At 42.1% G+C, this 26,089-nt stretch overlaps 1 protein-coding gene and 1 long non-coding RNA gene across 4 annotated transcripts in view; both read left to right on the top strand.

Annotated features, from left to right (window-relative positions):
* Positions 1 to 26,089, top strand: part of STK39 (serine/threonine kinase 39) — a 304,821-nt gene that overhangs the window by 255,633 nt on the left and 23,099 nt on the right. The gene's annotated exons all lie outside the window — the stretch shown is intronic.
* LOC116597727 lies at positions 1,260 to 15,259 on the top strand. Its single transcript, XR_004288759.1, has 3 exons — positions 1,260 to 4,589; positions 14,113 to 14,115; positions 14,989 to 15,259. It is a non-coding gene; the product is annotated as an uncharacterized LOC116597727 (long non-coding RNA).

Here is a 26,089-nt window from a genome sequence, read left to right as displayed (position 1 = left end):
ATGTGGGTTTGTCATCACTATTTTCAGCTTCCTGTCTAATCATAATCTTAAATTTGATCCTGTAGCTTGCATGTGCTTACCATTTTTTTTTAAACAAAGAAGACTGTCTTGCCAATCCCCAAAAAACATAGTTTTTCTTCTTGCACTCCTTAAACTGAGTATCCAAAAGGTATATAAGAATGTTTTCACCCCAGATTCATTTCAAGATCAGGAGAGACTTTGACTTGGCACATTCACACTTTTCCCATTAACATTTGTGCCCGATTCTGTTCTGGAGCTCATGTTCATCAGAAGTAGCCACTGTACTGTGTAAGCTGTGGCAAGCATTCCATAAATGCAGGTGTTCCTGGAGGATTTCATGTCTGGTGAGACATAGAACCATCCAGGAAGAATCTGTGGTTCGGGGGAAAACTTCCCAGCCTGGCTCCATCCCCCTACTGCCCAGGCACACTGTGGCAGACCACAAAGCAGGAGCTGCCCGTGAGACTGGGAGTAAGGTTCTTTTTTTGGCCTCACTTTTTAATAGCAAAGTGCCTTCATCTTCACCCATTGGGAACTTGGTCAGCCTTAAGAGGTTTGTTACTTGAGATGAGAACATCCCATTCAAAGTATCTTTTCAGTAATAGACCCCCAGGAGGTCTAATTTGTAACAGATTTTGAGACTTCTTGTCCATTGGTGATTGTTAGCTGGGTCTTTAGAAACTCAATATGTTCATGACCCTCTTCGCTGGATTAATGCATCTGGGGTCAGAATTCTGCCAGTTCTCTTCACTTTTTCATCTGCCTGCGAAATGCAAGGTCAGAAGGACAGGAGAAGCCTTCCAAATGGCTTAGGCGCTAACCTTGCTTTCCTTCCGTAGGAGCTACTAATTCCTTGCATATTTCTCTTACTCTTTTGCTTCTCATTTTTGAGTTGAGAACTCATTTTGAGTTGCAACTCATTTTGAGTTGTCCGTGGGACTGAGTCGTGAGTTGAGAATGGCATGCACTGGAAATTTAACAGCTAATAGAAAAGTAGAATACAGATTGGAGGACATGATTTGGACAGCACTATATTCGGGAAACATGAATGGGCTTCTCAGCCCCTGACATGGAGCTCCAAGGATCTCTTAAAAAAAAAAAAAATGGCTTTTTTACTTAGTGATCATGAAAATTGTTATGAGGTAAGGAATGAGTAAGAGACATTTTCAATATTTTTTTAAGATGGATTTTTTTAAATGTCCAAAACACAGAACTTTATACTTTAAATCTGAGCAGTGCTTTCTATAGTTAATTAGCAATAATTAAATAGAAGAGGTCAGGCTTCTTGGCATAATCTGAAATATCCATGCACTTCAGATGTCTTCAGACTAAATAGTTGTTAACCAGCAAGAGCAGAAATTACTTACTGGGAGTCCCCAAAGGGCTGTGTCCCAGGGGTCCTTAAATCACTTTCTCAATGCTGGTAACCGTGTGGCAGCTCACTGGTGTCCCCTAGTTCCCTGCCCAAGAGACTGAAGAATCCTCACTGGTGTCACCAGCCAGTGTGAGCCACCCGGTGCCCGCAACAGTGGTGCTGCTTTCTCAGGGTCCTGGGGTACTTCCTATTATTGGGCCAGAGTGGCACCTGCTTCCATGCAAAAGTGGGGACTGGGGCCTCCTGCTGTCATCCTTTGTCATCCAGGTCTGGAAGCTGCCCTACAATGTTTGTTCAATAAGCAGAGCATCTACTCTACCCTGTGCCAGGCCTGCCAGGTCAATGAAACAGAGTTCTTGTCTCCTTGAAGCTCCCAGTCTTAAGAGGAGAGGAAGACCCCGGTGTAAGAAAAATCACAAATTGTGAGAAGTGCCCTGAAGAAAAAAGTGCTCTTTTGGGCTCCACAGAAAGTCATACACAGGGGTCCTCATTTAGACACAGGAGCAGAGTAAGCCCCTCTGAGGAAGAAACGTGAGTGACATGTCCGATTCAGCCCCTCTGCGCAGGGCAGGGAGGCACAGCTTGTGCGGAGACAGCAAACTCCGTGAAAGATGACCAGTGTGACCAGATCAGGCCAATGAGGAGAGGGTGTCCTGACATAAGGCCAAGCAGGAGGCAGAGGCCAGACACTGCAGGGTCTTGTAAATAGCCCTTCACCAAAATGCCTTGTTAAAACCAAATCCTAGCGATTCCTCATGAATTGAGTCACGAGGGAGGTGAAGTCTAAAACTTGGCACCTTGCCTGCCCTTTTCCTATCAAAGAGGACAAAGGGATGCTTTCCTCTAGCCTCATTCATTTGGCAGGGAGTCTATTAGCCATAGTTTACATGGCCTCGGATCTCTCTGCTGCCTGGACTTGATTTCCATTTGACCCAGGTGTCTGGGAACCCCAGGAAGAAAGGACAGTAGCCCTGGAGGACTTGGGAAATAAAAGCTGAAACGATGTTTCAACATTCTGTGTCCATTTAAGTTTGAGGGCATTGAAAAGTGACTTGTAACTTACTGTTTGGGGATCAGGAGAACTCCAGAGATGCCTTCAGGTAATTCCGAATCCAATTATTCTACCAAAGGGAAGTCAGGAGTTCTAGAAAAGGAAGAAACTTGGGCATTGATTGCAGATATTTGCCTTCATGTATATTCCCATGGAGAATGAAGTATATTTTCCATTTTGTAATAGTGCCTTAATCTCACACAAATTATGGTGTGGGCTAAGGTAGCATTATATATATACAGTAGAACTATTATCATTATAGTAGAGTACAGAAGACATAAAATATTCATGTTCTTTGGGTTAAAGCAAACTTGCCATTTTAAGTCCATTAATTGCAGTTGAATTTAGCAAATTTTCTTTCAGGGACTGATACTCTAATTACCTAAATTAAAGTAGGCATTCCAGTTAGCCTTATGTTCCGAATGCAGGCATAGTAGAATAAGCTCTTGTTTAGCTAACCTTTGTCTCCGTGAACTGGATGTGGAGCTGAGACCGTGTTTTCTCCCAGTGTGATTTCTAGAGTGATTATAAACCAGCAAAGCTATCTGATCATGCTAGTCATTCCTGTTTTTACCCTCTCTTTATGGGCTTTATTCTCAATGCAGTATTTTCTAGGAAATAAAGCTTTCCAAATTTCTGGAGTAGGGGAGTAGAGACAATAAAAACACTGAACGGCATAGAAATTACTATACAGAGCCCTGTCTAGGCTCCATTATCACACAGCCTCCATTAACTGACATCTCTGGTAATTATTTAAATAACTGATTGCAGATTGATTGGTTATTGTTTCTAGGGAGGCCTCGTGGCTTTCCACATTGTTTACTGATATTTATGGTTTAATGGAGCAAACATCCCCATCTTGTTTCATAGACTCTCACTATTGGAGACACGCAGAGACAATGCGATGTAGGCAGAGAGCCCCGGCTTTCAAAATAGAGGCAGGTTCAGATCTCAGCTCCAGATGGGACTTAGGGAAGTTAACTTCATCTCCCTAGCCTCAATGTCTTCTTACCCACAGAGGGACTCACTTAATCCGTAGAACTGTCAGGAGTCTTCATTCGATCCCATGGAAAGGTTAGCGTGCTAGCAGGCGGAAAATGGTGGTCCTTTCCTCTTCTGGTTTGAGCTCCATTCATCTGCCCCCGCCCATCAGCTGTAAGACGTCTTTAGTGAGATACCAGCTAGAGGCTTTAAGGCAGCCCTGTGTGTTCCGCCGGTAAAGTGAGACTGCACCAGTTGGCCGGGAGTGGAGGTGGAAACCCCACGAGGGCAAGAATGGTTGCAGCACTGCAGTCTCCTGGAGTCCATGAGGTCGCCCAGATGTACCTCTCCTGCCTTGGAGCCAGCCACAGGAGTTTCCGCTCTGGCCTAAACAGTGCAAGGCAGAGTGTGGGAGCCACACCATGAAAACGGACACTCAGGAAGAGGCAACTGGATAGTGGGCCCTACCGAACAGTTTACTTGCAGTTAGCCTGGAGGTGACTCTTAGTTTTCTGCCTGTTTCCCTGTGACTGAAGTTGCCCTGTCCTCCTGCAGGGGAGACATCACATACATGTGTACTGCTTGGCCCAGGAAGAGGGATCAGGAGAGAAAGGTGAATCCCCTGCCCTAGGAGGCCTGCGTTTCGAGCTCTGCTTCCATAGCCTATGATTGAGTGCTTTCTCTCTCTGCTTTTGAGCTCCAGTTCCTTCCCCAAGTCCCACCTCTTTCACTGATACTTGGCAACAGGAATGCCCATCAGTCAGGGGGAGTTTATACCCTTATCCCAGGGGAGCGCATGCTTCTTTTCCCGAGGGAGTAGAGCCATGCTCCTTGGTCTTGATGGAACAACTCAAACAGAAAACATTGCAATAAGCCTGATATTTCTACAAAGGGATGGCCGATTCTGTGAACTCGACCTCCTGAATTCAGTAACGCTCTCAGGTCCCTCTCTTAAATGCACTGGTGGCACCCTAGGCATCCTCTGCTTGCCACGAGGAGATAGAGATAATACTCTAGGATTCCCCTTCCCTAGCTCCATGTCTGCTCCCGCCAGGTAAACTCTGTCTTCACAAGAGTCTTACACTTGTTTTCATAGGTTTTCTTCTTATTAAAATTATATCACTTACATCACTGCTAAGATAGGAGTTCAAAAAGTGAGTTGTTTCTTTAAAAAACAAATGGGATGCTTTGGGAAATCTGATTAAGGCAAATTGTTAAACTGTTGTTAAAGCTGGAACATAGAACTAAAAAGGTTTTTTGAAATCTAGGATTTTTTTTTTAAGTAGCCTTGCCCTATGTCACAAGATTGGTAAATGCGTGTACATTGATATGATTTAAGTTAAAGCATTGAATTTTTTTTTTAAGATTTTATTTGTTTATTTGACAGAGAGAGAGACAAGTAAGCAGAGGAGCAGGCAGAGGGAGAGAGAAAGAAGCAGGCTCTCTGCTGAGCAGGGAGACTGATGCAAGGCTCAATCCCAGGACCCTGGAATCATGACCTGAGCCGAAGGCAGCTGCTTAACCAACTAAGCCTCCCAGGCGCCCCAAAGCATTGAATTTGAAATCTATTTGTATCACAGTTTTACGTCTCCCTGCTCAGACTGTCCTGTTGTTACCCAGTGAGACTGTCTAGCTGCCGACATTATCAGAAAAGATGTCTTCTCTACCTACACACAGGGCTGGCAATGCAGTTCTCAGGGCAAAATGAACACGTGGGGTCCCTTGTTCTCAAATTAATGAGAAGTTCAAAATGGTCCCAACAGAGGGTTATGTCGGCACAGATCCTCTCTGTGCCTGGGGCCCTGTGTGTCCGCAAAGACTGAGGTCCCTGACCAAGGGGCTGGGAAGAAGCAGTGGCGCTTGAGGGTGTCCCTTGGTTTCCAGTGCCAAGGAGCTCCTGCTTGTGGGAGGCAGCTGCCGTTGCTGAATTTCTGGTTGGGAGCTCTTTATACTGAGCCAAATCCATTCAGCTTTAATCTCTGCCCAATGGAGAACATCTCTAGTCCCCTCTCCAAATATTGATCCGGAGCCCACCTCTGTTTCTTCTTCGCAGTGAACTTTCTTCAGTGCCTGTATGGTTTCTTTAAACCTCCTTCCATCTCCTCTCTCTTGCTACCCTCTCTAGTTTTTCTTTTTTTCTTTTTTAAGGTTTTATTTATTTATTTGACAGAGACATAGAGTGCAAGTAGGCAGAATGGCAGGCAGGGGGAGAGGGAGAAACAGGCTCTTCACTGAGCAGAGAGCCTAGTGCAGGCTCGATCCCCGGACTCTGGGATCATGACCTGAGCCGAAGGCAGACGCTTAACCCACTGAGCCACCCAGGTGCTCCCTCTCTAGTTTTTCTGTATCCTTCTGAATGGCAGTGCTCATCCTTATACTACACAGATGCCCGATTCCTAATGTGCTACGGCATTTCAGAACTTAGGAAAGGAATACTACGTTTCCACTAATAGCATCAAATGTTTTCTTAAAATTTTAGATAATATAAATACCAATTCTTATGCTGAACTTGATAGCAAAGAAAGCTACTTTGTTAAAAAAAATTGTTAAATGTTTTATTATGAAATAATTGAAATTTGCAAAAAAATGTTTGTAAAAGACTACTTGACTTACTTAGCATATTTCTCACTGAGGTCTGCATCCCCAGTTAGTCTTTTTTTCCCAACTGGCTGCTACTTACCCAACATACTCGCTCTGTATTAGTATAGTTGAGTTTTATGACCTGAAGGCCTTAACTCTAATATTACTTTTCTTTGCTTGGGCCCAAACAGACTGTCTCTAGCTATACTGGAGACCTCCCTCCAGGGAGTTCTAAAGTCAACATTCTTTCTGGTATAATTTCTAAGTTTATTAAAATTCTATGAAATGAACCTTGAAAGCATTATGCTAAGTGAAAGCAGCTAGACACAAAAGGTCACATATTATATGATTCCATTTATATGAAATCTCCAGAATAGATAAATCCACAGAGACAGGAAATGGATCAGTGGCTGCTAGGAGCTGGGGTGGGGGGGAGGCAGGGTTGGGAAGTGACTGTTTAAGGGTATGGGGTTTCCTTTAGGAGTGATGAGAAGAATGTCTTAGAACGAGATAGAAGGGGTGGTTACACATTTCCTATGTACTGAATCATGGAATTGTTCATTTTATTTTACTTTTTTTTTTTTTTTTAGATTTTATTTATTTATTTGACAGACAGCACAAGTCAGCAGAGAGGCAGGCAGAGAGAGACGAGGAAGCAGGCTCCCTGCTGAGCAGAGAGCCCGATGCAGGGCTCGATCCCAGGACTCTGGGATCATGACCTGAGCCGAAGGCAGAGGCTTTAACCCACTGAGCCACCCAGGCACCCTGGAATTGTTCATTTTAAAAGAGTTACTTTTGTGTTATGTGACTTTCATCTCAAAAAAAGAAGAAGAAAAAGAAAACAACCTACTCTATGAAATGATATTTAGATATTTGGAATCCAGCATTGTACGTAAATATGGAAATCAGTAATGTTGATATTTCTTTACTAGTAACTATGAGTATTGTTTATTATATACCCAGTCTGAATACTATTGTTTCTTGGTAGGCAGGAAGATGGTTACAGACAGTGTAGCAATTCTTGCAGATACATAGTGTTTTCAGAGAAAATTAAGTTTATCTGTAATATCTGAGACAGTGGTTTCATTGTCCTCCTAGCAAATGGAAAGTTCTGTAACTTTTTCGTAACATCTTAGGTACCAGAATGTTCTCTCTTGCCGTTCACTTAAGCAGTTCATAGGTTGGTATAAGACTGTATTCCTGACTGGCAAATGAAAGTGGTTGGGTCAAACCCAGAAAGATTTCTTCTGGGGAGACTCCAAAAGGGAATGTCTTTTAGACAGAGTCCTAAATATGGCTTCATTTGTATTTAGCCTACTAATATTCATTTCCAAATAACATATAACATTTCTAGCAGATTGTGGTATTTTAAGAAACTGAAAAGAGAGAGGGAATATTTTTTTGTAGTTCTGTATGTTTTTGTATGCTACAACCAATGCCTCTCAGAAAACCACACTGGGTGAAAGTTGACTTTTAATGTTTTAAAGAATGGGAATGATTCTCCAGGAGAAAGTTCATTTTCAACTGCAGCCATTTAAGCTGAAGGTAACAAAATGGTTAAAATGGTTGCAACAAGGACTTTAGCTCACAGACCTGGAAATCCAGAGGGAGAGAAGGGTTTTGGGGTTGTTCAGCATATCCCAGCAGCATTGGTCAGGCCTGGGGTCTTCCCTCTCTTAGCCCAGTCCCCACAGCTTTGACTTTGTACCACGGCTCATCCCTTCATTGTCCTAAGAGGCTTCCACTGACAAACAATGCTACGGGGTCCCTAATTCACATTTGGCCTTTCCTGGTCCTTACTAAGGAGCAAGAAAGCTTCTCTCCTAGGTGCCCCCAACAAGCTTTTCCCCCTCTGTCACTGAGCCCCATGAGCCCGCCACCCATCCCTAAACAGACCAGTGGGTGTGGGGGCTGAGATCCCCATGAACTCATGGTGGGGCATTGGCCACAATAACCACTGCTGACCCCACAATAATCTTGCTGAATAGCATTACATCTTTTTAAATTTTCTACCTTCTAGGTAGAGAAGGGTCTTCAGAATATTTGTTGTTTTGAGGTGAGGCCATGGTAGTCTAACATCGTTTCAAAAGTGCTATTTAGATGTGCAATTTGCAGCCCAGTTTCAAAAGTGAGGACTATTAAGAGGAGGAAAAACCAAAACGTGCCTTTATTTGTGCTCATATTTAATTGGTGAGCATCTCCTACTTGACAGAAGAGCAAAATCTAGTTTGCTTATGAACTTCTTAAAAATGTCGCATGCTCTATGGGTTTGTTTTTAATAGACAAATCCTCTCTTAAAGTTCATGTACTCTTAGAGCTTCATTGCTGATTGTGTTGTTTTGTTCCATTTTCTTAACTATATTTGGTATGCAAATTCCAACCTTAATTATGTGTTATAGACTTTCCCCTGACTTGAAGCCATGACTCCCTTTGTTTGAATATGTTAAAAAATAAATCCCAAACTGTGAAAAACTGATTTTTAAAATTACTTTAGTCCACATTTTCGATTTCCAGTCTTAATTTAATCACAGTTCTTGAGGAAATGAACCTAGGCAGTCTTAATTGAATGTCTCTGTGCCTGTGGAATTCCTTTCCTCTGTTGGCATACCAAAATTGAAATCTGTTGAGCTTTAAGTTTTTACCGCAAAGCCTCTGAACCACGTTTCAGTCAATAACTCCTCCCACATCCTCTTTTTTTTTTTTTTTTTTTTTTTCTGCTCTGACTCCCAATTCCTGACCATTTTGCTATCATGCAGGGGTGGATCCTACTGACCCAAGCCTTGGATCTTCCCTACAAATGTATTTTGTTTGGCTTGGGCAATGGCTTTAAATTTTGGAATTAGTTGCCAACATTAAAAAAAAAAAAAAAAGAAATGAAAAACTTGACCTAAGAATCCAGTTTTGGCTGTCTTAGGAAACCCAGATCTGAAAACAACCAGGCATGAAATCCTCAAAAGCAAAATTCTGCCCACTCCTCTCTTTATACGTGGTCCCTGGCCCCTGAAGACATTTGAGTTCCCAACCCTAGTAGAGTCCATTAGTGCCAACTGGTGCCATCCTGTTTTCTTCCTTCAAATACAGCATGCCATCTCTGCAGACCCAAGCCTGATTGTTCCCTCTTTGATGAAGTTATCAATCTAAGGCTCTACAGCTTTTTCAGACTCCCATATCCCTTATGACTTATTGGAGATCATTAACATCCTTAGACATGATCTTGGACCAGAAGAATTCAATGTGCGCTTAACAGTCCAGTCTTAGAAAAGACCAGCAGAATGTAAAGTCCTGCACTGTTTCCTTTGAGGGAGGAGAAGGAGTCGCATGCACCCATGAGGACTGACCCTGGTAGCTGAGGAGACACAGAATCCTCAGAGAGCCAGGCCCTTAGTCCACTGTGGTCTGGGTGTCTGCAGGAGCACCCCTTTTCAGAACCCTTGCTGTGAGCGTCCATCCTGCTGATACTCTGTCTCCTTGCAGATTTCCTGGTCATTTATTAACACTTTATTGATCAAGCTCATTGATGCCAAATGCAGTCCCCACCTCCCCTGTAGAACTGCAGCATGAACGTGCAAGCCATAGTCACAGGAGCAGATAATAGAGCAGCAGCAGTATGTGGTGTTCTTGCTCAAAGATGAGCACAGGATTGTCCTAATAACCCTTACTGCTCTTGAGGTTGTAATTTTGACCCAACTCCAGGACCTCTTCCACTCCCGTCCGACAAACTCATTTTAAAACTCCAGCGCACGTCCCTTTACGTTTTTCCAGGCAGACACACCCCCTCCCTGCCCCCTTCCCCTCCCACCCCCTCCGCTGTCCCACACATCAGAGTGATGCCCAGGGCAGAATATTCCAGCTCTAAAGACAGTCTCAGACCAGGTACACAACTTAATGTTCTGTTCTTGGCTTAGGGTTTCTGGTCCGATTTAGGTGGTTATCCTGGCAAGTCGTATCACTGGGGAAGTGTGGAAGAAATGCTCATGTTCTCTTAGCAGTGACTTAGTTGGTCATTATAATATGTTTAGGATTAATAGGATTTTGCAGACTAGCAAGTTTTGAAGAACGCTTATAACTACCATGCATTTCCCTATAGTAAGTGTTTGTTACTTGACCCAACTAGGTAATCTGGATTGTCCTTAAAATTGAAACTACTCTGAACCAATTCACCATGGCAGCCCTTTGAAATCCGAGTTCCTAATAGGTCATTGCCAATTTGGACTCTATTTGAGCACTGTGGGTAGTAACGCTTGGTAAAATGTAATTTCTGGGAAATGCTGGTCATTCAGGGACTTTGTTGAGTGTGTTCACTAATGACTGGACTAAACTCCAAACACACAGGGATTTTTGGTCTATTTTGTCAACTGATATATCCCTAAACAGTTGATGAATAGAATAATACTGAGTGTCTAGTAGATGCCTGATAAGTATTTGCTGAATGAATACATGATCGAGTTAACTTAACACTTCCCATTCTGCATAAAAATGTATGGGGTTCTTTGTGCTATTGGGTTTCATTGGTCTTCACCACATCACTGGCATGTGTTAGCAGCAAAAATTGGGGGCCTGCATGTATACCATTCAGATTTATAGACTAAGCAGGATGGGCATTCCAGAGGTTTCTGTCTTCCAGAATTATGTCTTGGAAACCAGAAGCTGGAATGTGGTCGTTTCTTACTACATTACCCAGGCAAGAATGAATTCATCATTTTTATCTCACCATTTCTCATTAAAAGGCCAATGCCAATATCTTGTCCAGAACAGTGCCAAATTTCACCTTCTGCTAAACTAAGAATGGGATGTGTGTTTGAACAGCACACTGTGGGCCTGTGGCAGATTAACTCTTTGGAAATGGAAATATATATACACTTAACTGACCTCCAGCCAGTTAGAAATAAATCTCCTGCGTCATCTTGCCAAAATGTCATTGAGTTGTGAACAGCCTCCTCAGTTGTCCTATGAGATCCTGCACCTCAAATGTCAGGCCACTGCGGTCTTGGCTGCTGCTTTTCCATTCTCCCAGGCAGCTGTTACCTTTGACGGGGTAGATTTGTGATGAAATATAATTGTCATCTTTTACTTTTTGTCATTAGCTCCATTTTTATTTCATTAAACTACCTATAGGATGAGGATTCTTTTTTTTTTTTTAATTTAGTTTCTAAAACCCATTTATTTGGTGTCTACGTGTCTGATTTCTCTGTAAGCTTTCAGCCTATTGCTGCCTTTCAGTTAGCCCTGCTATCACATCTCACAGCAAGTCCTACTCTAACAGCAACTGGAAATTTTCATCTACCATCACCGTGTTTAAAGACAAGGTCCTCTTGTGCCTCTGGGTGGACAACTTTAATCATGATTTTCTTGTTGCTTAACACTTTGTGTATTTCACTATGCTTCTGATGGATGATGGATGTGTTTCCTTTTTCGAGCTCAGAATTTACTGCAATTTAAAAAAATTCCCTGTCTGTAATATGTATGATGGAAATAGCACCTAACTGGACTAAGTGAAGGTTTCACTTGTACTCTTCTAGAAAAACATCTATTTCCGGGTAAGCAAATGGGGTTGAAAGTTTATAAATATCAATATCAATATCAACATCCTTTCTAGATTTCTTGAATAATTGTTCTACCCTTAAAGTCCAGATCATCCTCTCGTTCTCATTAACTCCATCACCCGCTGCTGTCTGGCCGTCCTCACCAGGACCTCTGAGGTGTCAAATTTACGACCACTCTTCAAGCATTAGTCGAATATGTAGCACTGGATTTTATTTTTTCTTGTTCTTGCATAAAAATCAAGTGAATTCCCTGGTGCTGTTGGTTCTTTGAGGGGGACAATGGATAGGAGTGTATCGGGAAGCAGAGGGAATTCCACCTGAAAATAGCTCCATAGGACAAATTATGTGATGATTCACCCGTAAGGATCAGTTCCCCGATGATGTTACTTTTTAAACCTCATGGATGGTCCCATATTCATCACAATATATTTTATTCCTTGTTTTGGGGGCTGATTAGCTTTATTGCTTAGAGCATGATCCTGGTGGTGGTTCCTTATGATGGGTTTAAAGCCCGGAAGCAGCTGACAAGTGATGGGACATGGATCACACTCTTCAGCCCTCCCCAGCCTGGTCTCAGCCTGACCAGCAAACAGATGTCTCCACTGGGGAAAAGGGAACAGCTGGGAATGCTGCTCCCCTTGGCCTGTGGGGGCTGAGCACTCTGGGCAGAGGATGGTGAGTGTCTCCAGCACTGCTCTTGGTTAAAGCCATAGGTGGTCGCTTGTTCCCTATTTAGCATTATAGCTGCCCTTCACACAGAGCATAAAGCATCTGCAAGCAGTTAAGCTGCCCGTCTTCTCACACCTGCGCCTGCTAGAAGCAGTTGTCCGAGTGTACCCGAATACCATCGTTTTTTAGGTGGTTTTAAATATGATCCTTCTGTCTCAAGAATTTCTCATGTAAATGTCTAAAGTTGTTGTTTAATGTCAACGAAATCAGCTCTGTCACTGTGTTCTATCCCAGCAATGAGGTTTTTTTCTCAAACAAGGTGAAGCCTTCATCCAAGGAAGAAGGTGTGGTTGTTGTTGTTATTGTTTACTTAAAGCGGGAAATAAGATGTAGAAGCATCAACCACAAAATAATCCTCAAAGCAGGTTTACCTCTCCACAGCTTCACTGGGACTCACGGTCAAGGTTTTGAGGAGTTGAGGTGTTTGAAAAAATCTTAATGGAAAGGCACAAAGATCGGAAAGAGGATGGTATTGTGTGTTGGGAAGTATCAGCCCTCGTTCCTTCTACCATGGTCCTGCTGGAGAACATGGAGGGCGTTTGGATAGTGTTCCGCTTCCTCTCTCGGTTCACTATTCGGGTGCCCAAGGAGATCTTCATATGGGCCCCGTGACTGCCTTGCAGGAACAAAATGAGCTTTTAGACAAGATGGGAGCCACACTGGTGCTGCTCTTTGTTGTAGAGGGGCTCGTGCTCAGGTGCCTCTTGAGTCCTGATTTTTAAGTACCTGCCTTAGGACAATAAGTCTGTTTTGAGATGGAAGATATCTGGGAGGCAGCATGCGCTGAGGTGATACAAGCTCTGGTGAACCACACTGCCTACCTTCAGAGCTGTGTGACCTCGAGCAAGGTTTTTCTTCTCTCTGTGCCTCAGTTTCCTCTGTTAAATGGGGCAGATGATAGTTTCAACCTCAGAGGGTAGCTGTAAGAATTTTAAGTATAGAGCATGATATATATAGACACATAGAGAACATGAAAAGTCTCACTAAATATGTTATCACTAATTTTTTAAAGATTTTATTAGAGAGAGAGAGAGAGAGCTAGCACAATTTGGGGGGGAGGGTAGGAGCAGAGGGAGAGTCTTAAGCAGACTCCCTACTGAGCGTGGAGCCCGACATGGGGCTTGATCCCAGTATCCTGAGATCATGACCTGAGCCAAAATCAAGAGTCGGACACTTAGCTGACTGAGCCACCTAAGATCCCTGTTATCATTAATTATTAACAATAGTTTTATTTATCCAAAAGTGACTATATCACTGTTCTCATTTGCAGAATTTCTCAAAGTCACAATGAGGAACTGTCAACCCAAGGGCTTGTTTAACCGATGGTCATTAACAGTCAATGAAATTAAAATCTTACCAAAAGGAACAGAGAAAGATATTATTTGGGGATTATTTGACAGTTTCAGTGTTCTCTGGGTGACTTTGTGCAAACTGGTCTTTGTGAAAACATCAGGACCTCCCCCAACGAGGGTTGCCAATTTCCATGCCGTCCTAGGATCTGATTAGAATTTCAGGGATCATCTCCTTAATGGTCTGTTTTATTAAATGATTAGACAGCCATGAACACAGTACATCAATAAAAGGGAAACGTCATTTATCCTTTGTCTCAGGATTAGCAAATCTTCATATGTCTCATAACTGCTCTACAACCTTCTGTAGGTAGCTCTGCTACCCTAGACATTTCTGTGAAGAGGAGTGATGCTATCACAACGCTTCCATTCTTGCTAATCTAAGCCTCCTCATCCTCTTCTTAACACCCTTAAAGTACAGGATTATGAGAAGCCTGGGGAAGGGGAAGAAGGAGGAAGGAATGGGGAACCGGGGGGAGGGAGGCCGTTTGTTCTGTAGTAGGGCTGGAGTTGAGGCAGGAACCGCACTGTCCTTGCTTGTGCCCCGTCTTTTGAATCAGGAATCGACTTCAGTTGCAACTCAAGGCTTTTCACTTGATTTCTTCCATAGGGTAGGAAAAGCCAGATCTTCCCAGAGTTAATGAGATCTTGCTGCCTTAAATAGCTTCAGAATACGCAGTCCTGCCTTGTTCTCTCTGAGGCTACACATACAGCCCACAGTCTTATTTGCCCTTTTCACTGCTGTCAAACATTCTTCTGATTTTTATTCCTCAGTGCATTATTGATGATCATCCCGAAGTCAGCATCTGTTTCCCAGCTCCTCTTCTGTATTTTGATTGCCTGTGACTCCTCTTAGTCCTCGATCTCATTACTGTGCACTCCATGAGCCCCTTCTCCGCATCCTCCCAAGAAAGCCTCCCTTCCCTAAGATAATCAGCCACTTTGTTTACATGGATGGCACCATGGATAGCAAACTACCTGTGCCTCCTAATGACCTCACGGTGTTGCTTTCTTGTCTCTTCCCTTGCCAGAGTGTTGTGTTTGTCTCCTTCTGCTCTTTATTCCTCAAATCAATGTGACCTCTTTCCCCCCGCCGCCCCGTTTTTTTTTTTTTTAAATCTGCTACCTGTCGTAAAAAGTCTAAATTCCGTTTGTTGCGCTCGGGTCCCTAAGGCTGAAAGACCGCAAATTGATACCTTCTCAGTTTATTAGGGAGGGGATGAAAGTCTGAAATTCAAATAGTTTTATTGTGTCTCTTGTACTTGTGAGGAACTTGTGATATCTGACCCCTTCATAAGTACAGGCCATTCCTGAAAGTTTGGTAATCTTCTCATTCAGAAATTCCAGTATCATTGCAAGGACCAGAGCAAAAATTGAGTTGCCCTGATTGCTATTTTTAGGCGTAAGAATGATTTGGCCCCCCCCAGTCGTCAGAGTCCCAGCTGTCTGTCGCCTTCTTCCCCCTGCCATCCTTCTAATACTTTCTGATGATGGCAATAACAACAACACGACTTTCTGATAATTATCTGGACCGTGTCTGGCATTAAGGGCAATGTTCTTAAAGTACACATTTAAGATCTTCTCTGTTTTCCCCATCCCAAAAAAGACTGGAATTTCTAATAACACAGTTTATTGGGCAAGAAGATGGTGCTGGCCAAGCACACGTGTTTGGTGAATTCCAATCTAGAGAAAGTGTAGGGAGATGAAGACTTGGAAAAGCTGTCACTGTGGACACTATGACCTAAGTATTTGGGATACTCGGTGTTTCCTTCCATCCCGAGATATGCATTTTATTTAAGAATAATAGAGAAGTGCAGGTCCATTACAACAGTGAATCTTGGGCTGCTAAGAGTTGAAAGGTAAGGTTGTTTGAAAGCTATTAAATTTCTAGGATATTCATCTCTTGAACATACCTTCTTATGACTTGTAGTGGGTGCTGAATGACAATCTGGATACCCTAAAGCATGTAAATTAGTATTTATTATTAATAGTAATGCACACAGGGGGTCTTTGAGTTTACGTTTTACTATTTAGGTTCCTGCTTTTCCTCCTAAAATAATGTTGTATATCCACCAAGAGTTCAGAGAGGCTGGTAGTTTCATTAAGGTATACTAGCAGGTAACAGTGTGTCCTGTGGAAATGGGTCACAAGGAGGTGGAAACTGCTTCTGCAGACATTCTCAAATGTAAGGTAAACAACCTCCCCGGGCCTTAAATGAGGTACAGACCATTGTGCCTGAAGAAGGACATCAGAAGCCCTGGCATGTCGCTCCCAACCTCAAGACACATGATAAGCTGCTTTTCCACCGCTAACTTTATTCATACCGCTTTGGCAAAAACAAATGTACAAACAAAAAAATCAATTCGAGATTTCTCTTACTGAAGTTGGTTTTTATCCCAGTGTCGTTTTTATCTTTTTTGCAGTAATGGCTCTTCCTTCTCCATTACCCTGGTGGTAAGAGAACAATGTCAGGAGAGAAAAATGAATTTGCTGATAGAGGGTTTCTTATCTGTTCAATTAGGATAACTAATATAGTAAGATACAGTGATTGCTGCATTAACGAATCGTCTGGGGAAAAGAGCTCCTCTCTGTAAGGTTAGTTGCATTAAGCCCGCACCCCCCACGCAGCAGCAGCTTAGAGTGACTGATCCTGCCCGCATGAGAATGCTCAGGTCCGGTGTTTTTTGTTTGTTTGTTTGTTTTTTAAGATTTTTATTTATTTATTTGACAGAGATCACAAGTAGGCAGAGAGGCAGGCAGAGAGAGAGAGGAGGAAGCAGGCTCCCCGCTGAGCAGAGAGCCCGATGCAGAGCTCAATCCCAGGACACTGGGATCATGACCTGAGCTGAAGGCAGAGGCTTAACCCACTGAGCCACCCAGGTGCCCCATAAGTTGGGTGTTTTAATTCTTCCTTTAATTTATCTGAATCCAGGCAAGGGACTGCATTAATTTTTTTCACAGCCTACGTGAGAACGTCATTTACATGGGCAGTAAGTGTAAAGACTGACCATACGTGTATAAAGCTTTTCATTTTAAAATGTGTACAAAAGTGGTCCTATTTAATGATAGGTTCCATTCTAGTCAACATGTCTTATGACCCTTAAAAGCTTTTCACTTTGCCAAAGCCAAACCAGCATTTTAGATTTCTTCGTCCAAACGTTCAACAACAGTGATAATATTTTTCTGTGTGTAGCGTCCGCATCGCTAACTGGTATCATCCTGGAAACTCTTTTCTTAGAAGATGACACCCATCCTCCTTGGTGGACGAGGCCCAGGCCGTCAGCCTTTGCCAGTTTTGTCACCTGTGTCTCCCACGGTCCCTCTGTTTCAGGCTTGCTCCAGCACGCTGGACCTTCAGCGGTGCCCTCTGACTTGCTCTGCTCCCATCTCTGACACGCTCTTCCTCCACCCAGAATGTTCCCACGCAGCCGGCAAACCCCTACGCTTATTTCTAGGTGGAGATGAAGTATCACTCTTCTCGGAGTCCTACCCAGAACTATGCTCTAGGCAGTTGGCCTTTGCCACACTTACCCCTTATTCCTACCCCACCAACAACACTTTTGGGACCTTGCCACACACACTAGGCAAGGCGAGGTGCACATCACTTATGTTTGTGGGACCCCAACATCTAGTGGGAACACCAGCGGGATGGTACACACTTGAGTAAGAATTTGTTTAATACCTGAACACTGCGCACGATGGGAACACATATCTGCTTTAAAGTTACAGGTCTTAATAGGCCACAACTTTTCTTGTATAAAACTTCTCAACACACTGTTCCATCCTCCCCTGTATTCCTAGCCACTGGACCACAACACGGATCTCTGTGGTCTCCTCATGAGGGACTTTCTCATGATAAAATCTACACATGAAGGACCTTTGAGTACGTACTACTTCCCAACCCCCTTTGAGACTCTGGAGTGTTGGAAACAGTTGAAGTTAGAGTCCAGAAGGCTTTGACCTTTCAATTCGGGATGAATGCAGGCACAGGGAAGTAGGAGTACATAGTCTAAATCCCAATGGTAACAGAGGGAGAAAAGACCCAGGGCATGTTGTCAGGGTCGAAGGGATCATCTGACAAGTGTGACCACTATATACCCAGCTCCCAGCTCCCATCTGGGAGACTTAGTGCAGAAGGGTGGGATGAGTAGGTCTCAAGTTCAGTGTACTGTAATCAGACAATACACTTGAATGCCTGAATTCCTTATAGGTTTCATTGACTTTTAGGGACAAAGAGAGGCTACACCCCTTCCTTCCACCATAAAGGTGAATAATTCCATCTCTACTACTTCCTAATCGCCTAAAATCGGTTTGCCATGAAATCTATCCTTCTATCCATAATGAGAGAATAAGGCTCAAATTTCATTGCAGATTCCTGCAAGAGTTAACATAATCCTTGACAAAACGTGCTGCTAGTTTATTTTCATTCATTCAACCCATAATTATTTATGTGCACCTTCTGTGAGCCAGACCCTGTGCTGGTTATTACGTGTACAACAGTGAGCTAAATAGACTTTGTTCTGTCTTTGTGCTACCGTTGGCCAGCTGGAGAAGGGGAAAAGTTTTTCAAGCATTTAACAAGATAGAGGAGGTTCCTTCTGTGGTATGGGGTAGAAGCTGGAGGTCTGAAAAGCCCAGCCTTATGCCACTCTAATCAACTCTGGTTCTTCCTATCTTTATGGGCTTCTGAGAAACTACATCCTAATCCTGTTAGGATTGTAGATCTTTCCTTCGTTAATTCATTTAGTACCTACTGGGTGCCAGGTTCAGTGTTGGGGACCGGCTGGGACTCTAGAGGAAACAGGTGGTTTCTACTTTCAAGGAGCCTCAGTCTAGATCCCTTGTAAGTAGGATGACCGTACCGATTTATCATGTAAACTGGGACAGTTTTGAGTGCAAGACGAAAAGGATCTCTCACAGGGGTGATATGTAAACATACATCCTGCTTTTGTGGCTGTCAAGTCATTTTCTTCTGGGAACAGCCTTTGAATAGGAACTGCTGCTGCTTGACAGAGGTTCTGATGCTTTGTCAGGCAACTCGTGTCTCCTCTGTCTCCTTGGGAGTCAGTGACATAACGACAGCCCCAGGATGGGTGGTAAACTTGGACAGATATTGTGCATGGGTTTCTTGGCTTTATGCAAAAAGAAGAGCAGGGAGGGATGCCTGGGTGGCTCAGTGGGTTAAACCTCTGCCTTCAACTCAGGTCATGGTCTCAGAGTCCTGGAATCGAGCCCCACATCGGGCTTTCTGCTCAGCAGGGAGCCTGCTTCCTCCTCTGTCTCTGCCTGCCTTTATGCCTACTTGTGACCTCTCTCTGTCAAATAAATAAAATCTTTTAAAAAAAGAAGAAGAAGAAGAAGAAAAACAGGACCTAACTTATTAAACATGTACTTTTTTGAAGCTCATTTTAGTGTCAAAAGAGTTTAATACAAAATTTTTAAGATTACTAAAAAATAAAAAAGAAAAATCATTGTAGATTGGATCCCATATAAGAAATCTCAGAACCAGTACCATAGGCATGTTCAAAGTACCCTCTCTCTGCTGTATGTCAGCCTTGAATTTCTGTGTATATTTTATGGTCCCTAACCTCTGATTTTGCAATGACTCTGCCCAACTGTGCTTTCTCTGTTGTGCAGACTGCCCACCCGCCCTTAGCCCAACTAGCTGCTGCCTCAGATTTCTAGCAGGGGCGTCAACACAGACTGTAACTCCTACTCCCGCCCTAATCAAAGCAGTTAGCGGTCCCTGGCCACTCCCTTTTTGTTATCAGCAAGCTCTGCACGCTGTCATTCAAAGAAAGGTGAGATTACCTTCAACAGGGAAAGGGGAATTTGTCAGGGGGTCAGGGAGAAGATTATGGAGATGGTCTTTCAGATTTAATCGTGTGTAAGAGTGAGATCTGTGTTCACTGCAATTAATGTCTCACATTTACTCGATAAGATCAAAGCAGAGTCTGCCAAGCTCATGCCAGCTTATTTTCGTGCAACAATTAACAATGATTTGTTAAAAATTAAAAATACAGAACAAATGTTAAATTGAATATTACACTATGACAAGAAGCTTCTTTATGAAGAATTTTATTTCCTCAGCTTTTCCCACATTCCTGTTCTCTCTCCATCTTTTATTCTACTGTTGATTGTGAAGTTCCCCCAAAAAGTTCCGTTTAAGTATCTTCCCTATTGTTCAAGCCAATCTATCAAGGAGGGGGAAGGATGGGGGCAGATGAGTATTATTTGGGGAACAGCATAGAGGAGGCCTCTTCAGTGTGATCCGTGTACTAGCTTGTGCCACAATAGCGTTGTGAAGTTCAACTAACTTTTGGGGGTGGGGGAGAGGAGGTAGCAAGACTTTCTCAATGAAGGGAGCAATGACTGATTTCCATCTGGCACACATTCCATACTTCATGTGGATCTATAAATATCTGGGCCTCTGGATACCTGGAGTTTCACTGGTCTAAGGCACACGGAAGGTGATTTTGCAAAGTTTATGTTGTATATTAGAAATGCATTAGATTTCAGGTCCTTTACTCTTTAGGCTATATCCTAATCTAGAGTGAACTCCCAGTCAACCTTTGCTTCAGTTTGATTCCTTGTTATAAAAGAGGTGAATTGGGGCGCCTGGGTGGCTCTGTTGGTTAAGCATCTGCCTTTGGCTCGGGGCTTGATTCTGGATCCTAGGATTGAGCCCTGCGACAGGCTCCCTGCTCAGTGGGGAGTCTGCTTCTCCCTCTCCCCCTCCTCTCCGCTTGTGTTCTCATTCTCTCTCTCTCAAAGGAATAAATCTTTAAAAAAAAAAAAAAATCAGTGATTTGTTCTGCCTTGGTCTGTACCTTGTACTGGCTACTAAAACCCTTCAAATGTTTTAGAATGTACCACAAAGAATAAAATGACTCAAGAAATGAAGATAAAATAGGTGTCCCCCTCTGGGCAGTGCCACATAATATAAAAAGAAGCCCAGCTCTCCTCCTCCGTGTAAGATGGCCACATACATGGGTGAGAAACGTTTGTGTTTGGAAGGCGGCCGCCACAGGCTGGGCCAGGAGTCCTTCAGGTTTCTCCAAGCTATGCGCTTACACCAGATGGCTCTGCCTCAGTTGACTGCATTGGCCCATAATTTAAATAGCATTCCTCTTACCGGCGTGCTTACTATCTCATTAATTTTAACTTTTCCAAAGCTTTTCCCAGTCCAGAAGCTGGTAGGTTAAATCCCAAGCTGTGTATGTCCTATTAGTGTGTGATTATTGAAAAACCTTGCTAGAAAACAAATCAAGGTAAAGCAAGAGTGACAAGAAAAGTTGATCCTATGAATTAAACGTTTCATTTCCCTTTGGTGTATTTTCTGTGACTGATTAGAACTTTCCTAGAATTCATATGATTTGACAAGGTCATAAATACAGCTTAAAGCTTATTTCTGTAAGTGTTTTTGTTTTCAACCAAGTGACTCTAGGCACTGAAGAGGCATAAATTTTGTAGTCTTATACATAGAGTACAGTGGAGAGCAGCTGGCCTATCATCTTACTCTGTAGTATTTGCTACATATAAGTCATCTTTCAGCAGTGTTTGGGGGGTTGTCATTAACATCTCGGAGTACGTCTTACCTTCATGCCCTATATACATATAGTCTTGTTAATATTTCCAGAATGTACTCTTGGTGTGAGACTCTTCTCTTGGAATCTAGACATCTAGTATAATTAAATAAGATCTATTGCTGTACACAGGGAAGACTAAGACAGATTTTTCTTTTTACCTCTAGCAATAAATCAAAACTGGGTGGATTTCCTGTGTCTTATCTCTTCTGCCTTCCATGAAATGACCATTTCCTTCTCTTCTTTAACTCTACTTGAACTTGTGATCTACACATTAGAAAATCCATAGTAAGGTTGAGGTTTCTTAATTCTATAAGGGAGCTCTTGGAGATTTTCCAAGATGTAGACTGATGCTGTTAGAGATCCAAGACCTTTATGTTTGTGTTTTTATCATTTACTAGATGAGCTAGAAGATCTGAAAAGCTTATCTCTTGGATGAAGAAACACCTATAGTTGCTTAACAAAGGCTTATGATTCTTTTCAGAAAAAGCCTTCTCCTTTTTTTTTTTTTAATTTCTTTTCAGTGTAACAGTATTCATTGTTTTTGCACCACACCCAGTGCTCCATGCAAAACGTGCCCTCCTTAATACCCACCACCTGGCTCCCCCTACCTCCCACCCCCCCGCCCCTTCAAAACCCTCAGATTGTTTTTCAGAGTCCATAGTCTCTCATGGTTCACCTCCCCTTCCAATTTCCCTCAACTCCCTTCTCCTCTCCATCTCCCCATGTCCTCCATGTTATTTGTTATGCTCTACAAATAAGTGAAACCATATGATAATTGACTCTCTCTGCCTGACTTATTTCACTCAGTCCCGTCCATGTTGCTACAAAGTTGGGTATTCATCCTTTCTGATGGAGGCATAATATTCCATAGGGTATATGGACCACATCTTCCTTATCCATTCGTCCATTGAAGGGCATCTTGGTTCTTTCCACAGTTTGGCAACCGTGGCCATTGCTGCTATGAACATTGGGGTACAGATGGCCCTTCTTTTCACTACATCTGTATCTTTGGGGTAAATACCAGTAGTGCAATTGCAGGGTCATAGGGAAGCTCTATTTTTAATTTCTTAAGGAATCTCCACACTGTTTTCCAAAGTGGCTGGACCAACTTGTATTCCCACCAACAGTGTAAGAGGGTGCCCCTTTTTCCACATCCTCTCCAACACACATTGTTTCCTGTTTTGCTAATTTTGGCCATTCTAACTGGTGTAAGTTGTTATCTCAATGTGGTTTTAATTTGAATCTCCCTGATGGGTAGTGATGATGAATATTTTTTCATGTGTCTGATAGCCATTTGTATGTCTTCATTGGAGAAGTGTCTATTCATATCTTCTGCCCATTTTTTGATATGATTATCTGTTTTGTGTGTGTTGAGTTTGAGAAGTTTATTAAAGATCCTGGATATGAACCTTTTGTCTGTACTGTCATTTGCAAATATCTTCTCCCATTCCGTGGGTTGCCTCTTTGTTTTTTTGAGTGTTTCCTTTGCTGTGCAGAAACTTTTGATCTTGATGAAGTCCCAAAAGTTCATTTTCGCTTCTGTTTCCTTTGCCTTTGGAGACATAGCTTGAAAGAAGTTGCTGTGGCTGATATCAAAGAGGTTACAGCCTATGTTCTTCTCTAGGATTCTGATGGATTCCTGTCTCACGTTGAGGTCTTTTATCCATTTCGAGTTTATCTTTGTGTACGGTGTAAGAGACAGTCTTTTTTCCACTGTATATTTTTTCCTGCTTTGTCGAAGATTATTTGACCATAGAGTTGAGGGTCCATATCTGGGCTCTCTAGTCTGTTCCACTGGTCTATGTGTCTGTTTTTATGCCAGTACCATGCTGTCTTGGTGATCACAGCTTTGTAGTAAAGCTTGAAATCAGGTAACATGATGCCGCCAGTTTTATTTTTGTTTTTCAACATTTCCTTAGCAATTCAGGGTCTCTTCTGATTCCATACAAATTTTAGGATTATTTGCTCCAGCTCTTTGAAAAATACCAGTGGAATTTTGACCGAAATGGCATTAAAAGTACAGATTGCTCTAGACAGTATAGACATTTTAACAATGTTTATTCTTCTGATCCAAGAGCATGGAATGGTCTTCCATCTTTTTGTGTCTTCTTCAGTTTCTTTCGTGAGTGTTCTATAGTTCCTCGAGTGCAGATCTTTTACCTCTTTGGTTAGGTTTATTCCCAGGTATCTTATGGTTCTTGGTGCTATAGTAAACGGAATTGATTCTCTAATTTCCCTTTCCGTATTTTCATTGTTAGTGTATAAGAAAGCCACTGATTTCTATACATTGACTTTTTATCCTGCCACGTTACTGAATTGCTGTATGAGTTCTGGTAGTTTGGGGATGGAGTCTTTTGGGTTTTCCATATAAAGAATCATGTCATATGCAAAGAGAGAGAATTGGACTTCTTCATTGCCAATTTGGATACCTTTTATTTCTCTTTGTTGTTTGATTGTTGTTGCTAGGACTTCTAATACTGTGTTGAACAAGAGTAGTGAGAGTGGGCATCCTTGTCGTGTTCCTGATCTCAACGGGAAGGCTGCAAGCTTTTTGCCATTGAGGATGATATTTAAAAGCCTTCTCCTTAACCAAGAAAAACTACACCTGCATTTATAGAAACTCTTAATTGTTAGAAAGTGACCTTAAAAAGACTACACAATAATAAAACAAGAATAAAAAGAAAACAACAACAACAACAAAAAGACTATATGAAACAGGCACATGGAAAGATGCTCTATCAGGGAAATGCAAGTTACAGTTACCATCAGGTGTTGGCAAGTGTGTAAGAAACTGGAACTCCCTCACGCTGCTGGAAGGAATGTAAAAGTGGTACGATTCCCCTAGAAAACATTTCAGTAATTTTTTACAAAGTCACACATACGTCTGTATGAGCCAGCTGCTCTCTACTCCTAGGTTTGTACCCAGATGAAAGGACAATGTGTGTCTATACAGACTTCCACATGAACATGAATAACAGCTTTATTTTTTTTTTATTCTGTTCAGTTAGCCACTGTGTGGTACATAATTAGTTTTCAGTGTAGTGTTCAATGATTCATTATTTATGTATAACACGCGGTACTCATTACAGCATGTAATGGCAAAACCTGGAAACAACCCACATGTCCATCAAGAGACGAAGATGTGAACAAAGTGTGGTATATCCATATAATGGAATACTGCTTGAAAAGGAATGATTTATTGATATATGGTACAACATGGATGAATTTCAACATAATGATAGTGTATGGAAAAGAAGCCAGAAAAGACAAGTATATACTACATGGCTCCATGTGTATACAATTTTAGAAATGCAAATTACAGTGACAGCAAAGAGATCAGTGGTTTCCTAGGTAGACTAGAAGGAGCGGCAGAGAAGGGAATTACAAAGGATTTGGTGAAATCTTGGCATATTTTGGATATGTTCATTATCTTATTTGTGGTGGTTTCATTGCTGTATATGTGTATCAGAACTTAACCAAATTATACACTTTGAATAGGTACCATTTATTATACGTCTGTTGTACTTCTGTGAGGCTGTTCTAAAAATAAACAAAAGGCCCCACGTCTAGGTTGCTTACGTTAGTATGGGAAGATGTTAGTAAGCATTTGGGACAGGAACTTAAGGTTATCCAGGGCACAACTCTAGTGAGTATCTAGTAAAAGATAAACCCCCTATCCTGAGAAATGTGCACACAAACTTTTACCTACAATTTAGAGGGTTTCAAAATTAAACACCCCAGGTGAAGGCACCTATTTTTTGAAGAACCCAAGCACATTTTAACAGCTGTCTCCCAATGCAGTCATCCTCTGTTTTTCCAAAGCAAATACATTCTTAGCTTCATCTCAGGCGAGTTCTGGATATGCTTGGCAAGTGTGACTTTAAAGTTTAGTCATTCTTCATACAGCATTTTTAGTTTTTTACTTTCTTTGTCCTCATTCTAAAGAGGAATTAAGCCATAAACATACTGGTGTGTCCTCTCCACCAGCTAAATGAAGCTACAGTTTCATTGATTATACCATTTCATTGCTTTCAGAAAGAGCAATAATAACATAATGATCATTGGGCACTTATATTACTTCACTCTGGTCCAGTTCATAAAACTCCACCTTAAACAAAATAAGGGAAATTCAGGACCAACAAAGTAATTTTATGATTACATTTTAAAGGCCAGATTCAATACCTGCCACTTTAACTCTTCCAGACTGCTTACGGCTTTCCCATTATGCCAAGATAATACTAAAAAAACTGGAATTTAGCCAAACCTTAAGGAGAATGGCAAAGGGTATTTTTTTTTTTTTTTAGTTCCTATAATCTTTTTCCAAAGTAAATAGTGTTAATACTCAAGTCTTTTTCATCTTTTTGTCTCAAAGCCTGATTACTTAGGGTACCTATAACATTCCTAAAGTTTCCTCTGATTATTGCTTTTTCCCACCATCTACAAATCTAGTGCGGAGAAAAGGCAAATAATACAGCCCCTCCCCTTTTCCTCTAATATTTTATTTATCATTTGTACTTTTTAAAAACATGTCAAAATGGCCAGTGTTTTATTATTTTAATTCTAGTACAGTTAACATAGAGTATCAGTTTCAGATGTACAATATAGTGAGTCAACACTTCCACACATCACCCGGGGCTCATCACAGCGAGTGCAGGCCTTAATCCCCATCGCCATCATCAGCACTTCCACATATCACCCTCTCCGCACCCACCTCCCCTCTGGTAACCAACAGGTCCCTATATTCAGAGCCTTGTTTCTTGGTTTCTCTTTCTCTCTCTTTCTTTCTCTCTCTCTCTCTCTCCCTTTGTTTTGCTTCTTAAATTCCACATATGAGTGAAATCATAAGGTATTTGTCTTTCTAATTTCTCTTA

The sequence above is a fragment of the Mustela erminea genome, chromosome 8 (assembly GCF_009829155.1).
Source record: "Mustela erminea isolate mMusErm1 chromosome 8, mMusErm1.Pri, whole genome shotgun sequence".
Taxonomy (NCBI): domain Eukaryota; kingdom Metazoa; phylum Chordata; class Mammalia; order Carnivora; family Mustelidae; genus Mustela; species Mustela erminea.
The sequence above is the reverse complement of the archived record's forward strand: the minus strand, read 5'-3'. Positions and strand labels throughout refer to the sequence as shown.